Raw genomic sequence first — 17,948 nt, 5'->3', positions numbered from 1 at the left:
GATACTCTGGAAGGTATCTACCAGCCAGAGGATCGAGCCAGCCCCTAAAAAGATAAACACAATTGGCTGGAAAGTGAGCACCTTCGATTTTAGCTCATACCTAATTGCACTAGGCGACGGTCCGATCAATAGCAATAATGCTACAGAAAAGGCGGACGACCTTATGAGAAGGATCACGGAAGCCTGTGACGCCACCATGCCCAGAAAGCGGGTCAGCAGTCGGCGCCCGGCGATGTATTGGTGGAATGATACTATCATCTCTCTGTGTAAGGAGTGTAATAAAGCAAGGAGATCGTCACAGCAAGCCCGAAAGAAGGCAAATTTAGGAGAGACACGGCTGAAATAAAAGGAAGCACACCAGAAGCTCAGCAAGGCCATCAAGCCCAGCAAGAGGCAATCCTCGAATGAGCTCCTTGCAGAAGTTGAAGGGGATCCGTGGGGCAAGCCATACAAGGCGGTAATGACGCAGCCTAAAAGCCAACCAATGCCATCACCGACTTGCCCTGAACTCTTGAAGAAAATCGTCACGGTGCTGTTCCCACAACAACCGGAACTCCACCGTACCACCGAATACGAAGAGGAGGAGACCATTCCACCAATCACCGAAGAGGAACTGATGGAGGCCTGCAGCCGAGTGGAGAACACCAAGGCTCCTGGCCTAGATGGAATCCCCAACACTGCGCTGAAAACGGCCATTCGGAGGATGCCTGCGCTTTTCCTGGACGTGGACAATGAGTGTCTCAAGGAAGGTACCTTCCCTGCCCAGTGGAAGCAGCAGAGGTTAGTATTACTCCCAAAAGGGGAAAAACCGCCAGATGAACCCTCATTTCATCGTCCCCGCTGCATGTTCGATATTACTGGCAAGATAACGCATCACTAATAGAAGGATAGAAGCAACAGTTGAGTCACTGTTAGCCGGCAGCCAGAAATGTTTTCGGAGAGGCCGATTTACTCTTGATGCCATCAGCCTTGTCATCGACACCGGTAAGGAGGCGATCTCAGGGAAAAGATAGTACGGCGGCACAAAGAAGTACTGCCTAGTAGTGATACTGGACATCAAGAATGCCTTCAACTCAGCAAGGTGAGACTGCATAAGGGAGGCTCTTGTGAAGTTGCATCTATCTGGATACTTACGAAGGATAGTAGATAGCTACTTTACCGGAAGAATTCTCAAGTACGACACGGAGTGTGGTCCGGATGAGTACAGAGTCACTGGAGGGGTACCTCAAGGCTCAATACTGGGCCCTTTCCTGTGGAATGTCATGTACGATGGGCTGCTCAAGCTGAAATTGCCACAAGGTGTGAAACTTGTGGCATTTGCGGATGACATGGCTGTAGTTATCGTGGGAAAACACCTGGAGGAGATCAATTTCGCATTTGATATGGCCATCGAGACGATCCGCCGCTGGATGTAGGTCTGAAGTAGGTCATAGTAGGCCTGAAACTAGCGGAGCATAAGACAGATGCCGTGCTAATCACTCGCAGAAAGAAAATTGAGACTATCACGCTGCAGGTCGGGTTTTCTGAAATTACCTTCCAGCCGTACATCCGATACCTGAGGGTGATGATCGATGCCCGACTCATCTTCAAGCAGCAGGCAGAGCAGGTGGGTATGAAGGCGTCCGGGGTCAGAGCATGCCTATTGCGCCTCATGCCAAACGTAGGAGGCCCTAAGCAGAGGAGAAGAGCATTACTATCGTCGGTGGTCACGTCGGTGCTTACGTATGCCATTACCATCTGGGATGACGTACTGCAGACGCAGGAATCATGGAGGAAGGTGGCACCAGTCTACCGACTGAGCGCCCTCAGAGTTGCCAAAGCATACCGCACTGTGTCCGAGGATGCAGTGTGTGTTATCGCCGGGATACTGCCCATTGAAGTGTTGGCCAAGGAACGAAGATCCCTGTACCGGCGGAGAGGATCGGATACACTGAGCGCAGCAGAGCTCAGGGCAGAGGAGAGACGAAATGGCTTGCACCAATGGCAGCTCCAGTGGGACGCCTCGGGGAGCAGGAGATGGACTCACCGTCTTATCCCGTAGGTGGATGCCTGGTTAAAGCGTCGCCATGAAGAAGTGAATTGCTACTTGACACAGATGCTGTCGGGACATGGGTGCTTCCGGGCTTATCTTGATAAATTCGAACATGAGGATTCCCCGGAGTGTCCGGCTTGCACAGGAGTGAATAAAGACGTCGAGCACGTGTTTTTCGCTTGCCCCCACTTCAGCATGACTCGTCATAACTGGAAGTCTGCACTTGGAAGAAGGGTTCGACCTGAGAATTTGGTAGAAACCATGCTCTCATCGAAAGCAGTCTGGGAAGAGACGAGCAACTTCGCGGCGGAAGTCATGAAGGAGCTCCGAAAAGAGGAACGCGAGCGGAAGAACGCAGAATGAATAAGGAAGCTACCGGAACCTCTGGTACGAAATATACGAAATAGAAATGGCTGTGAAAGAAGAGCAGCAGTTGAAATGCCCCCCCCCCCGCGAAGTAATGCCTGCCGACAGTCCCGTGGGGAATATGGGGTAAGAGAAAATAGGTCTGACTGGAGCTGAGTCGGTATTGATCGCAGATCCGAGTCTGACATACCCCACTTGACGGCGGGATTCACCTATTCTCTTCCTCAGGTGGGGATGCGTAAATGCATTCTCCCAATAGACTATTTAAAAAAAAACACACACACACACTCACTCACACATGCATACGGACATTTTGTTGAAAATTGTCGACAATGATTCTGGAGATCTCGAAACGTGGAGATATGATGTCCAATCGATTTTCTATTTTCGGGGTGCGTAAAATAACGTCCCTATCCGGGAAGTTAATAAAAATATTACATCGCAATGGGGGGGCTATTCAAATTTGTAATCATGGTGTCACTTGCTGCCGTAATTAAAGTGTAATCAGAGTGTAGTCATAGTGAAATCAATGAGTCATTGTAATCCCTGAAATCATATGATTAAACTTCTTGTAATCATTTTTGATAATCAAAATGTAGTCAGTCGTAATCAATGTAATCATTTGAAATGATTTCTGTCGTGTGAGTGCATGTTTCATTTTTCGCATTTCACATTTCTACCATCTGTAAACGAGAAATTCCTCCATAAATTTTTCTTGGAACCCCAGCTGTTTATAGTTGAGGCCCTACCGGGATAGTTTTATTTGAGTCCGCAAATAGTCTGTTTGTTGAATTTCAAATGAAGGTACTTGTCGTATGTATATTTGCAATACATGAGGTACGAGTGAAGTGATCAGAATAGTCGAGAGGGCTAACAAGTGGAATGAACACAAGGCTCAAAGGGGTGTGACGATTGGAGTAAGGTCGAGGGTCCAACGTGAGGCATGAGCGGAATGAAGGGTTAAGAGGGGGAGACAAGGGAAATGATCACAAGGGTCAAACGGGGGTGACGAGTAGAATGATGACGAGCGTCAAATGGGAAGTACGGGTGGAGTGATTATGAGGATAAAACGTAGGTGTCGAGGGTCAAATGGAAGAGACGAGTGGATTGATAACCAGGGTCAAATGGGAGATATGAGTAGATAGATGACAAGAATCAAAGGAGGAGGTAAGTGGGGTCAGGTTTAGTAAGGGTTATATATCGCGAGGGTCATGCCTTTCTATGGTCAAGCATCACCAGGATCATTTCTTGCAAGGGTCATGCATTGCAACAGACCCTCGAGGAGTAAGACCATTTTGATATTTGACACTTCACGAGATATGACCTCCGCATGACTCCACTCTACTCGTCTCTCCCGTCTGACAGTTTTGATCACTCCACCTGTTTCTCTTGTTTGACCCTCATGATCATTCTACTCGTCTCCCCCATTTGACCCTTGAGATCACCACACTCGTCTCCTCCGTTTGACCCTTGCAATGACTCCACTCGTACCTTCCATTTGGTTCCCATCATCACTCTACTCGTCCCCCTCGTTAAACCCTCATGATCATTCCACTTGTCTCCTCCTTAAGACCCGTCTGATCATTTCTCTCATGCTGCACATTTGACCCTCGACATTACTCTACACGTCACCTCCGTTTAACCCTTGCGTTCAATCCACCCGTACTTCGCATTTTACTCGTCATCACTTCACTCGTGCCTCATGTTCGACTCTCCATTCCCACTCAATCCTAGCCTTTTCGTAGAGTATCTTATATGGAAAATACATGAAGAAAAACATTCAAATCAGAGAGTGAGGGTATCACTCGGTACGGGTTAAAGTATCTCGTACGGAAACTGGACTGTATTTCATGGGATAAAATAATAAAATTATGAAAATAGTTGCCGGAGAAGTTTTATTTTTCAAGTCGTAGAAGAAGTCAACAAATTGATTAATTGATGAATAAATAATTTTTTAACTTACAAAGTTATTAAGATTAAAGGTGATGTTTTTGTGATTTCAATGATTACAAATATTTGGTAATCACTGACTGTAATTACTGAAATCTTGTCATCATTTCATAATCATGTAATCATCCTTTTTGATAATGGTAATCACTGTAGTCATGGATTTGTATAATCAGGGCCGTAATCACATATAATCAATTACATTTTGTAACCACTGTGTCATCGAATTCGGATGTGAATAGCACCTCGTCGCAATGTCTTCCTATAAGATTTCACATTTGACTGTTGATTAGTGCTGAAAAGTTTCTTCCTTCATCACACTGTCCTTCAGAAGCCGTTTACAGCCTCCGTCACCCCCGCAACGAGGGTCATACATGAAAAACCATGCGGAGTAATTATCTTCACTCCCATCCCATAGATTTCTCTAGCATGTAATGAAAACTATCAATGGTGAGATATTCTAGAGTTATGGTGACAGTTCGATCTAGTGGTGACAGCTAGTCAATGATGGCTCACTATGTCATTATCTGCATTTTCCGCGTTTACTGGAATAACAGCCAGTCCTAATACTTCCAGAACAATGATCATCCTTTTCTTAATCAATGATCGATTTTATGCAACTTGATTAATCAACAATTGTATATGACCTTTGATTGACTGTCACATTTTTCAGTGAGTCGAAAATATCGGACCATAGGAAAAATATTCCAACAATGCTTTCACTCCCAGTAGCCCTCTTCGAGTGGAATTATAGAGTACAGAATAAAACCCGGAGGGATTCTTTGCAGCAGAAATTTCCTTGGAAGCTTTCCTCTGAAATGGAAATTCATATTCAAGCAATAACTCTATCCTTCAATTCTTCAAGACATACGTATATTAAGTTGGCAGTGAAAGTCAGCGAAATTAAGTTTTGAATATGGGATTGTTTGAAGCTCATTAGAAGCTAATTTTCTACGCCTGAAACAATTTTCCTGCTACTTTCATTTTTGGAAAAAAAAACCTGTTTGTGCTAACTTTTTCGCAAGTTAGCAGGAAAATGGCCCAAAAATGGAACAAAATTTTTTTTCAACCTTTGATAATTTATAGCTCTTTATGAGCTTTCTTTTTCTGCTGGCAAAAAATTCCCTGCCAACGCATTTTTTGAAAAAAAACGTAAATCTAACTCCTCCGCAAGTCACAGGAATAAGAAGTGAAAATGAATAGAATCCTATTTGAGATAATGGAGAATTTCAAGCTCATTAGAAGTTCACTTTCCATTATTTTTAAATTTATATTATTGTAAATAGTTTTGAAAAAAAAATGTTTTCAATTGAAAAACAATTTTTTTCCGTTTTTTTCCGGAAGTACGTATCAAAATTCTCGTAAGAAGTGTAGGGAGTATAGTTGATAATGGGTAGTTTGGGATGGTGGACGCGGTCAGAATGACCCTACGGTCATGAGGGCCGAATACTAGATATAGCCATAATAATTATATGATTGGAACGCTCATAGAGAGTTGAGCTGCTGGAAGGGCTCAAAGGTGAAAGCATAAAATATGATCATAAGGGTCAGACAGAAAACTAAAATACATGTTCATATGAGCTTTCGCGTATGTTGGCAGCAAAAGGGCTAGAAAATGAAAAAAAAAGTGTTTCAATCATGAATAATTTGAAGCTAATTAAGAGCTCATTTTCTACGCTGATAAAATGTTTGCGGTCGATGTCTTTTTTTAGAAAAAAATTCTTATGTTGTTAACTTTTCTCAGCAGGAGAGCACTTCGAAAATTAAAAACAAAATCTAGGTCCAACATTGAATAACTTAGAGTTCATTAGGAGCTAATTTTCCATGCTCACAAAAATAAATCGGCTAATGCAGTTTTTTTTTAAAAAAAGGTGTTTATGCTACATTTTTTGCACATTGGCTGTAAAAATGGATAATAAATCAACAAAATTACATTTTGAAGGATGGATAATTTGAAGCTCATTCACAGCTCATTTTCTACGCTGATAAAATGTTTGCTGTCGATGTCTTTCTTTGGAAAAAAATCTTATGTTGTTAACTTTTCTCAGCAGGAGAGTACTTCAAAAATTGAAAAAAAATCTAGTTCCAACATTGAATAATTTAAAGTTCATTAAGAGCTAATTTTTCATGCTCACAAAAATAAATCAGCTGATGCAGTTTTTTTTAAAAAGGTTTTTATGGCACCTTTTGCGCACGTTACCTAGAAAATAGTTGAAAAATTAAGATATTTACCTTTTGAAGAGTGGATAATTTGAAGCTCATGAAGAGCTTATTTTATACCATTTGGTTGATTTTTTTATTAATGCTATTTTTGCAAATAAAGGAACGTGTGCGTGCTTCGTCCTACGCAATTAGCAGAAAAATGACTTGATAATGAACAAAATTTATTCTTCAAGAGTGAAAGGTTCAAAGTTCATTAGAAGCTCATTTTTCATGCTCACAAAAATGTACCGGCCAATGCAGTTTTTGTTTTTTTTAAAGGTGTTTATGCTAGATTTCTCGCAAATTGGCTGTAAAAATAGATAATAAATTAACGGAATTATATTTTGAAGGATGGATAATTTGAAGCTCATTAATAACGCTCATTGACGCTCATTTTAACGCTGATAAAACGTTCCCTGTCGATGTCTTTTTGTAGACAAAAATCTTATGTTGTTAACGTTCCTCAGCAGGAGAAAGTCTGTCCTCTGAAATCAAAACTCATTGGAGACTGGTAATGGAACTCGTTGACCAATCAGAATGTTTGACCCTTATAATCATTCCACCAGTCATTAACACGTCCATATGGGATTCGCACATTATATCGCACTTGATAATGTAATGAACGGTTAATTGATGAATGATATTCACAGCAATTACAATAGAGACGTTGATTAAGTTTTGAATTTTTTCATATTGGACTCGCTGATTACCGATGGCGGCGTTGTCCTCGCCAAGCAACATGGAGGGCTGACGGTTTACGCACTTCGAATTGGAGCTCGGCACCGCACGTTTTCCGACTCTTTTATTTCTCCCAAGTGTATTTTTGCGATAATCACGGATTATGATTTTGACATTAACTTACGAGGAGGTTTTTGATTTCTGTGGGAGTACAACAAGCTCCAGAAATATTCGAGAGTGCCAAAACATTCTCAATTCGGGAAATTTGGTCTTGTGCGGTGCGTCAACAAAAACTGTTCGTGCTATCCAGCTATTTGCTTTGTACTTAAAAACCAGTAGGATCAGTGAAAAATCGCATGAGATCACTGGTACTATCAATCTCCATGCTACAAGAAATTCTGTGGTGGGCTAAAGAAGACATACTTTTGGCCACGTGAATTTTCGAATAAATATATCATGGATTGAAGATGGGACCGAGAGCAAGAGAATTGTACACAAAGCTTAAAAATTCTGATGTACACTGTTGTGGCCTAATCATCTCTGAACGTAATCCTTGGCTCGGTTATTCTGCTGATGGCATTGTGATGCAAGTTCAAGAGTTTTATGTTCTGGTGGAGATTAAATGTCCTTGTGATTTACCTTCAGTTGAAGAAAAAACATTCGTACTATCATACTATGCTCAAGTTCAATTTGGGCTTGCATTGTTGAACCTGGAGAGATCTGATTTCGCAATATATTCCAATCAAGTCGATGATATGCACATTATACCAGTCAAATACAATGAGTCTTTTGTCGATGCTCTATTTTCTGAATTGAAAAAAATCTATTTCACAAAAATGCTGCATGTTATCTGCAAGAATAATACTCATGAGAATGTTTGCACGAAGAAGAAGAAGAAGAAGAAAAAGAAATATCTGTGAGATGTGTTGCTGGTAATGTTAGGCTCGCATGTTCGAAAGAAGAAATTATTTCGTTTTGTGAAAACAAAGAAATTATTTTATTGTACATAAATAAAAAATTATAAAGGACACGCTGAATCAATCCCGGATTTCCATTAATTTTTCCACATTTTTTAGACTGGAGAGGAGTTTCTGGGGATCTCGGGGTGGATGAGGGGATCTCTGAGAGTCTAGGGGTAGACGAGGGGATACCTGAGTGGTCCACTCGAAGTGCTCGAGAATGCCTTGTATTCTAGAATTTCCCCAGGAGGATGATGGACATAGAGATAGTAGAGCTTCCTGAATGATTTCGTGGCCTCGTGGAGTATTTGCTGATTGTTGATCGATTTTGCAGGTCTAGATGTTTCTCTCGGAACCCCAGAACCATCCTCCCATGATTCTCATCAATCGTAGCATCAGGTCCAGCTCCATAAGTTTTTTCAATGATTTTCTCTTCATTTTGAGTCCTAGAAATCGTTGCAACTATTTGAGCATCATCTCCAGTGACCCCAAGATCATCAGCATTGATTTTCTTTCTGATCATTTTCAACATCTCCAACAGCTTTAGCCGCAGGTTCACTCCCAGGAACTTTCTCAACAATTTTTCCTGAATTTGTACCTTGAATTATCTTTTTAGTTCCCTTGGCTGTTGCCAAGCTAAACGTTCGGTAGAATCATGAGAATCAAAACTGAATATGTAAACTCCCTCTTTATCGTTCAGACTCGCCTCCTGAATGTTCAATGTCTTGGAGACTGGTGCCTTTGGGTCATCTCCATCATTTGCGATATCCTGTTTATTTTTCTCGACGATTGTCTTGTCGTTCTTCTTTCGTGCTCGTCTGGGTTTCAATTTTTTTTCCAATTGTCTGAAGAATTCAAATACAGTGGGCTAATACATTTTTAGGCGAGAGTTCTCTTTGCATAACGATGATGGACTCAATCAATTCTGAGTTTCCATCAATTTATTCACGTCACTCAAATAAACAGTTGGGTTTCAAATTTGTTTGTCAGAGAAAAGTGGGGTCCCCAGAGTTACTAAACCTGCACACACAAATTCAATGTCATTCACATGTCTTGCAATATTCCAGGATATTGCATTCCTTAATACAGCAAAAACTTCAATTCTTTGATTCATACATTCTGCGTGAACGCATGCAGAAGAAAGTAGACGGTTCGATACAGCCTCTTCCGTTGGAAACGGTTTTTTTTCGAGGTATGTTGATGTATATAGATCAACGCCACATTTGTCACACAAATGTTCTATTCGGAATCCTTTATCCGCTATTACACCATCACCCGGCCGTAAACGACTAATAATATTACTAGCCTTGAATATTGTGCTATCAGTAAACCGGCCCCCGTACTCTTCACTCGAATATATTAAAAGTCCTCCTGGGGTGACTGCTGTCATGAATTCAGCAGCGAATTTCATTTTGTCCTTAAGACTATAAATCCTTAGACGACATGCAAGGCATTTTGGTGTTTGGTGGATTTCGAATTCAGTACAATCTACCACACATGTTTTCAAAACCCTTGAAAGAGTGAAGCCTATTCCTCTGAATTTCTTCTTTGGATTTTCAACGAATTCTCTCTAGAACTCTACAGAGATGACCCGACAAGTTGGCTCGGCCATACATTGAAATATTCTCAGGACCGAGAAAGTCAGATCTTTTTCTAATTTCATTATTGTTAGTATGATCCGTTCTCATAAAGACAGTTTAAGTGCTTTTTTCAGGGTAAATAATTGAAATTCGTTCTACCAATCTGTCTAGAATTGGATGATTTCTAATGCCACAAAGAATTGACAATTCAGCATCCGTCTGTATTCTGAAGCAAAACTTACTTGCGGTACTTGCACACTCGCATCAACAGATGTTTCTTTGGACGATGCCCGTATACTGGCATCAACAACTTGAGGTTCAGCATTTCTCACGGAGAGATATCCAGAGAGCATTCCTTCCAATTCCTCATTGTATGGTTTATCGTTGCTCGTGTTTTCATTATCAGCAAGTGGTAGTTCCAATGGTCTTTCCGAAGATAACACTTTACGACATTTTCTGTCGCCACAGAGAGCATCATAAAGTACATTGAAAAACAAGTTCAAGTCGCGTTTGACTTGTAAGGATATTTTCCCGGGTTGTTCACCTAGGAAAAATCCAAACTACTTTTTAGCCGTCTCTATCGCTCAATAGTCGGGCGCCAGCCGAACCTTCACGGGAGGTTCGACGAAAACCGGCCTCTGAGGCAAACTCGTCCACTCAGAGGACTTTTTGGGCTGGACAATGGGTTGCCTAGCTAACATCAGCGTGATACGGTAGAGTGGGCGAGGTCCACCAGGAGTATTACCACCACATCCTCACGAGTCTTTGCAAGCCGTGTATTATACCTTGCGGCATCACTTTCCATGATGAATTAAATTCATGACCTCCTGGAGAATCTTTCGACTCTGCCAGTGTTCATTCTCCTCCCGAGTCTTTCGACTCGGGGGAGTTTTTCAGAGCTAAATGCGAATCAGCCGGGACTCCTCAGAGCCTGGGACGCCGAGAGGCTGATCCGACCAAAGTGGAACACTGTTACCCACTTCACGACCACCCACACTCTCGGCCACCAGTTACCGCTTCGGTCATCGCTCGTCACCGCCTCCGGGTACTCAAATGTCGGCACATGGTCGGGTCGACAGGAGGACGATCTCTACTCTAGACCCACGGGCCCATGTGCTCGGCATTTGTTTCGCCGAGCCGGATGACGCCGGAAACAACAAAGTCGTCACCTCGTGTGCCGAAATAATTCCTTTTTTACTAGTGGGGGATGCAGGAGCATCCCCCTACGCTCGCCGCCAACGGTTATTCACCGAGGCGACGCGGAGTCCAAAACTCCTTATCCTGGCTTCTTCAGCCATTCCACCATCCAGCCCGCCGAGAGATTATTTCAACCTCTCGGTTCAAGCGCTCGCGTTCGACTACCTCGGAATCTTACTAGGGCCTTGCCTCCTAGTCTGGATATCTCGGCGACGATAGGTCATTCCGTTACCCTATCCCCACCAATCAACCCGACGGGATCACGGATGTACCAGTCCTTTCACCTGGCCTTTGGTCCCTAGCCTACTCCGACATAGCCTATAGAATCGCCCAGTTGAACGGCCTGTACGTCGGCCCCATTTTCCCTAGCACATGCTGGGCGAATTCTAATACAGCGATAGTCTAGTAACGTCCTCCAGACCTCCAGGGGTCGCGGTTTCACCCATAACCGCTATGCCTTAGGTCTTTCATTGGTTTGTGGTTTATCTCACCTAGTCCCGGCTTTCTTCAACCGCTTCTAGGTGTTACTACTTATCTCTCTTCAACAATTTTGAGAGTTGATTTATCTTTTTAAGGGGATTTCAATCCGTAACGAGAAAATCTCGTTACAGACTACATCTGTCCCTCTGTAGATTTCTGTCAACAGGATAAACAAAACATCGGGACAATTTGGAGAAAACCAAAATTCGATTAAATAGTCGAAAAAGCTATTCCTATGCTCACTCATAGATGAATACAAGCTCATTGGATATAAAACCGTATTCACATCTCTATTTGCTGGCGAATTCTGGAGTGAAATGATAAAGGAAGAAAATACCTCCTCGCCCAGAGTACTTTTTTGGTAATACCCTCTCATTACTGACTCTATTTTTATGAACATAGGAAATATGAATTTTCACCTTGAATTTTGACGAACTCCCACGGGTACCAGGAGATTCATAATCTTGCAGTGAGAGATGTACTGCCTCTTTGAGAGGGTGATCTGTAGGAGTCTTCCGAAACACTTTGATTCCCTTATTCGGGGGCATCGAATGCTGGTAAATGCTGACTGGGGATAGCATATTTCTTTAATTGGGACTGTTGGATTCCACACTCAATAGTGAACTCTGAACACTGATGTTCTTGAAGTATGAGGACTCGCTGTTACTTCGACAAACGCAGAAAATGCAGATAACGAAATAATGAGTCATCAGTGACTAGCCGTCAGCACTGGATCATGCACGTTAGTGAAACTGTAAGGTACACGCTAAGTGCACGTTAAAGACACTTGAAGGTACCCGTCAAATCCACGCTAAAGTGTAAACGTTGGGTACGCAAATAGTCCATATGCCTCTAACGCACAAGTTACGTGCACGTTGGTGAAACTTTAAAGTACACGTTAAGTGCACGCTAAAGTATGAACGTTAGGTACCCAAATCGTCTATATCCCGAGTGGAAATTCTGTTCAGGTCTCGATCAGAAACTGATCAAGTCCGATCTGAAATTCTGATCAGGCATATTACGCCTCCACCTTATGTTTTTCCACTAGGGTTTCTTCGCCTACCACCATTGGGCATTAATTAAATTCAATTTTTTGAGAGAAAAAATTAGTAACTTCCTAGCCGGGAATCGAACCCGGGCCTCCCAATGTCGCGTCGGATGCTCTTACCATCTGAGCTACCAGGACACTTACGAATTTCACTCTGAAATTGACTCATACCCGAGTGGAAATTCTGTTCAGGCCTCGATCAGAAACTGATCACGTCCGATCCGAAATTCTGATCAGGTATGTTACACTTCCACCTTATGTTTTTCCACTAGGGATACTCCTATCGCACATGTTACATGCACGTTGATGAAACTTTAAGGTACACGTTAAGTGCACGTTACAGACGCGTCAAGGTGGCCTCAATTCCACGCTGAAGTGTGAACGTTAGGTACCCAAATCGTCTATAAACCCCAATGGCACATGTTACGTGCACGTTAATGAAACTTTAAGGTACACGTTAAGTGCACGTTAAAGACACGTCAAAGTACACCTCAAATCCCCGCTAAAGTGTGAACGTCAGGTACGCAAATCGTCCATATGCCTCTAACGTACACGTTAAATGTACTGTGACGTCCACCGAAAAATACATTTGATTCAATTTTCGGTTTATTTAACAACAACTGGAGATAAACAGACTTTTTCTCCTGTTTCAATATTTTTCTCACGGACTCAAATGACTATTTTTTCGACGGTTCAAAAGTGCAGCTGCACAAGATAAATTATCTTGAGTACAAGATTTTAAAGTAAACTTCCGAGAAAATTCATGAAATGAAAAAATAAAATTTCAAATGATAAGCCGACAAATACTCTCCAAGTGTTAGTCTCTGGCTATATTTTGTCGATTTTATGACTTGCAGGCGGCTGCATGTCGTCGACTAAGGGTTGAAGGTCTGCCACGGACCCTCCAAAACCCACCGAAATTTTCCTATGGACGTGAAACTTTTTCGTATGCGCCTACGCCCTATGCATCCACCCGGTGGATAAGGGAGATAAACAGGAAATTCCAACGTTCAAGGGACACTTGGGTCTGTACGCTCTCCTGAGAATTTTACTGATAAACTATTTCAAAATAATATTTATTTATTTTTATTTATTTCAAATACCTGCTCTACAGGGCACTCCCTACAGCAGGGGGGGGGGACAAGATTAATGACATAAAAATATATAAGTAGGTAAAAGAACATTACGTGGCTTAAGTGGTAAATACAAGTTTCGAGCTGCGATTTTAGGAGATACATATATAACTTATCAGTATTTATACACAGTTGTACTATATGAATAAGTCGCTTTCGAGATCTAGTATAAACTGACGAAGCTTCAGTGCGTTGAGTAAAAAATAATAGAGTGCTTTATAATTGTCCGGGTTATTTTCACAAAGGAAGTCTCCAAGGCGTTCATGAATTGCTACAGGATCATTTGAGTTTATCAAGGTAAAACGGGGAATCCAGAAACTCCTCAAGTAACTATAAATTGGACATCTGAATAACAAGTGAGTAACAGTGTCTTGCTCAGATAGGACACAGATAGAGCAGGTGGACGTAGGTATCAATTTATGAGTACCTCCACCAAGGGAGTATCTGTGGAATCTCAAGTTAGCCAGCCTTGTCTGAATCATTACGCATGCAAATGCCCATTTGCATCTATTGGCTAAATAACTCGGGAGAGGATCGTTTGCTGTGCGAGGTAAATTAATTTGTATGCTAGAGGACCTGCCTAAAGCAGAGAGGTCACAATTTTTGAGGTGAGCAGTAAGCTTATCGATGAGAAACTCTTTCTTGCCCTCCCAGAAGTCAGCCTGCATGTGATACCACATATTCTCCTCGCCAATTTTACTCAGGAACACATTGAATTGACATACCCAGTTGAAGCAATTGAGTCTTCGTAGTTGTTTAGGAGAAAGGTTGAATCCTCCATTGAGGAGGAGATGCAGGTCACGAAACAGGCAGACTCTAGGGAGACGTGTCTCATTCATGTTGAGAATTTTTATAATCCCACCTAGGCAGAGAGAAAAGATTCTCACTTCAAGTGGGATGAGCCCAAGCTCAAGGCGAATCAGAAAACCTGGCGTGGTACTGGTGAGCCGATACAGTTTTTTAAAATAAGGCAATTGAACTACTTCTAACATGGTGATGTACCTGAGAGACCAAACCGAAGCACCACACATCATGGTAGAGAAGACTATAGCGTCATAGATCCTTAAGTTACTGGGCCACGAGTCTGATTTCGCCCTGGCTAGGATGCACAAGGCAGTACTACAAGCTATTCTAGCTTTCTGCACAACCGTTTTAGGTGCCTGAAGTTCTACAGCTGAGCTAGCTATTTGTATACCTAAGTATGTATAGTAATCTAGTATGTATAGTAATCTAGCCAACATTATTTGAACTTTTCTCGAAGAGCTTCTGCCCTCTTTACAGATTACCAATTGCGATTTCAGTGTGTTAACAGTTAAACCTTTCCAACTAACATACTCGTGGAGAATAGTTGCAATCTTTTGCGCCCGGACTTCATTTTCACAAAGGAATACTAGATCAACCGCAAACATGAGAGCGAGTACGTCATTTCGAGCATCCAAAGAGATACCCCTTGCCCCCCGATCCAAAAAGAATTTCTCGATGTCTGATAAAAATAGTATAAAAAGGAGTGGGCTCAGGATCTCGCCCTAGAGAACTCTTTCAGTAATCGTAACATAATCTGACAATTGCGTACCTTGTTTCACTCTCAACTTTGCTTGGTCATAAAGATTTTTAAGAACCCTAACAATTTTAGCACTGACTGCAAGATCGTAAAGACAATACCAAAGCTTAAAATGGGACACTGAATCAAAAGCTCTTCTAGAGTCAATGAACAGCGCAAGCACCTTTCTGTTACCTAGTCTCAGTTGTTGATTTATTGCACCTGTTAGTGTAAAGATGTTGGCCAAGCAGCCTTTATTTCTAACGAACCCGGCTTGACATTCAGGGATAATCTCATGTTCTGACGCCCAGGTTTCGAGTCTGCGTTTGAGAATCGAAGTGAAAATTTTTACAATAGAATTTATGAGGGCAATACCTCTATAATTGCCAGGATCAGATTTGTCACCTTTTTTGTATACCATAGACATTAGAACGTCAGCCCACGACTCGGGAAAATGCTCCTCGGAGAAGATTTTATTGAAGAGGGAGGTCAAATAAAGGATCCAGTTTTCAGACAGATTTTTAAGAAACTTGTTGAAGATGTGGTCGTCTCCCGGGGCTTTGCCTACTTTGCAGGCTCTCAAACTCTTAACTATTTCTCCTTAGTAATGTCTGCATCTAGGTACAGATCTGACACTCCGTAAAAACTGTAGAATTCCTGTAATTTCGGAGGATAAACAGAGCTATAAAATTCTTGCCACTGATCCATGGTCAGCGAGAAAATACGAGGAGAAAATCCTCTACAGAACTTAACTACGTTCCAGAAGTCCTGGGAATTCTTCACTTGAGCAAATCTATTATGTTGTTTACGAAAATCGACAAAGGTATGTCTAGCCTCCTGCTCAAAGTTAGAGGACCTCAGTTCTACCCCGAGACAATTCAGCTTCTGCTCAGACAAGTGGCATTCCTCGTCAAACCACACTTTGTTCTTGGATTTTTTCCCAATAAAATTCCTGACAACTTTCGAAAGACTCAGTGACGAAGCATAGTCCCGAATCACCAGACAAAGATTGTTATAGATCGACTCTACAGAGTCGAGGTAAAAATTAGCAGTGACCATATTTGAGCGCTCCATTCCCAACTTGTAGAGAGTCGCTTTATCTGCCGACCACTTGAGTACTGATGAACTGGCAATATCTGGAGGTACAATGACATTAGTCTTAGATGGAACTTGAATGCTAACCGTAATGGGATAATGATCAGATAGGATCACCGAAGTATCGACCTTTAAATTAGTTGCTAGATGCGAGTGTGAAAAGTTAATCCAAACTAAATCAACCGTGCTTACGCCTTGTTTAGCGACATATGTGATACTGCCTGGGTAGTCCTCGCCAACCCTACCATTAAGAAGCATGAAATCATTTGTTTCCATAACCTCTAGGAGTTTATGACCCCGGTAATTATCTTTTCAAGAGGGGCTTCCTCAGGCCAGGAATTGAGCTCACCTACCCAGGCATTAAAATCGCCTCCAATCAGAATTAAGTTATTAGGGAATTTAGTATTAATGTCATCTAGGACTTTGTCAAAATCACGTAATAAGACTTTACAAAAAATCCACTAGGTGGAAATGTCCACCAATTCACTTTCACATTCATTCACAAGACCCGGCAGGACCAGACCACCACCTGCTCTTCCAGCGACATTGGTTTTAACTGCAGGCAACCAATGCTGATATTTGCCCCAGGCAGTTGACAGATGTACGGGGACTTGAACTATCCAAGTCTTACTGAGACAAAGAATTTCAGTAGTAGAAGAATCCACGAAGTTCCTCTGGCGCCCTGGGCCATTTGCATTCCAAAAGGTTATGGAGAAGGTGACGAAATGCTGGGGGACAGTTAACCCGGCAGCGGCTTCTGTGACAGCTGGAGATCGTGAGGAGAGAGCTGATTACTAGGATCAACTGAGGAGGCGTGAGGCAGGCGTTAAATTCATGCCAAGCAAACCAAGAGCCATTTATCTGCCCTCGTTGAAAGGCTAACCTCACTTCGCTACCAGATTTTTTGCTATCACTAACAGCTGCTCTGAGATGACTTGCAATCACTTGCTCACGACGTGTCAAGTCCGGCTCGATGAATATCTTGGTGCCGGCCAGGGCCTTTCCCTTGCCTTTCAGTAGCTGTTGTTTGGCCTCCCAGCTGGGCATGGTTACGATGGCCAACGGGGACTGAATGGAGGTTTTAATATCAGATATAGATATTTCAGTGTTGTATTTGCCTTGAAGTAAAGCCTTGACCGATTCACGAATCCTCAGAAGATCAGGGGAAAGGCCTTTGATTACCACATTCAGCTTTCTCAGCGCTCTTTCTTTCGAGTCCAATGCCTCCAAAGCCCTGTTCATTTTTCCTGCCAGCTCCCAACCTAATAACGCCAGGGGGTTGTCTTGAGTGGAAGACAGAATCTCTGTCACTTGAGCCACGATTTGTTGCTTAATCAATTCACGGGAGTCACCCATACTTAAGTTAGAGGGATGCAGTTGTTCATTAACTTTGTCAAATTTTTCGTCGTGCTTAATCTCGTTGTCGTGCAGTTGTTGTTTTAGATTACTGTACAGGCTTTTCAATTCAGTTGAATCATCACTAACCTTGTTTATGTCCACCTTGATACTGGTCAGTTTGTCGTCCAAGCGATTGATAGCAGCAAGCACTTGAGCAATGTCATTGTTTCCACCGCCCGCCATTGTGAAGGTCAGACTGGCACACTCCTTGAGTGAAACAGGGGAATAAGTTTGCTGCAGAACTAATGAGCAGTTGTCAGCTGTTTTGGAATTGACCTGCTTCTTAACTTTGA

At 42.3% G+C, this 17,948-nt stretch overlaps 1 pseudogene; it reads right to left on the bottom strand.

Annotated features, from left to right (window-relative positions):
* Window positions 1-9,157: 9,157 nt before the first annotated feature.
* On the bottom strand, window positions 9,158-15,589 carry LOC107043999 (annotated as a pseudogene).
* Window positions 15,590-17,948: the final 2,359 nt, after the last annotated feature.

This window comes from Diachasma alloeum, unplaced genomic scaffold (genome assembly GCF_001412515.2).
Source record: "Diachasma alloeum isolate Michigan unplaced genomic scaffold, Dall2.0 Dall_scaffold_00656, whole genome shotgun sequence".
Taxonomy (NCBI): domain Eukaryota; kingdom Metazoa; phylum Arthropoda; class Insecta; order Hymenoptera; family Braconidae; genus Diachasma; species Diachasma alloeum.
The sequence above is the reverse complement of the archived record's forward strand: the minus strand, read 5'-3'. Positions and strand labels throughout refer to the sequence as shown.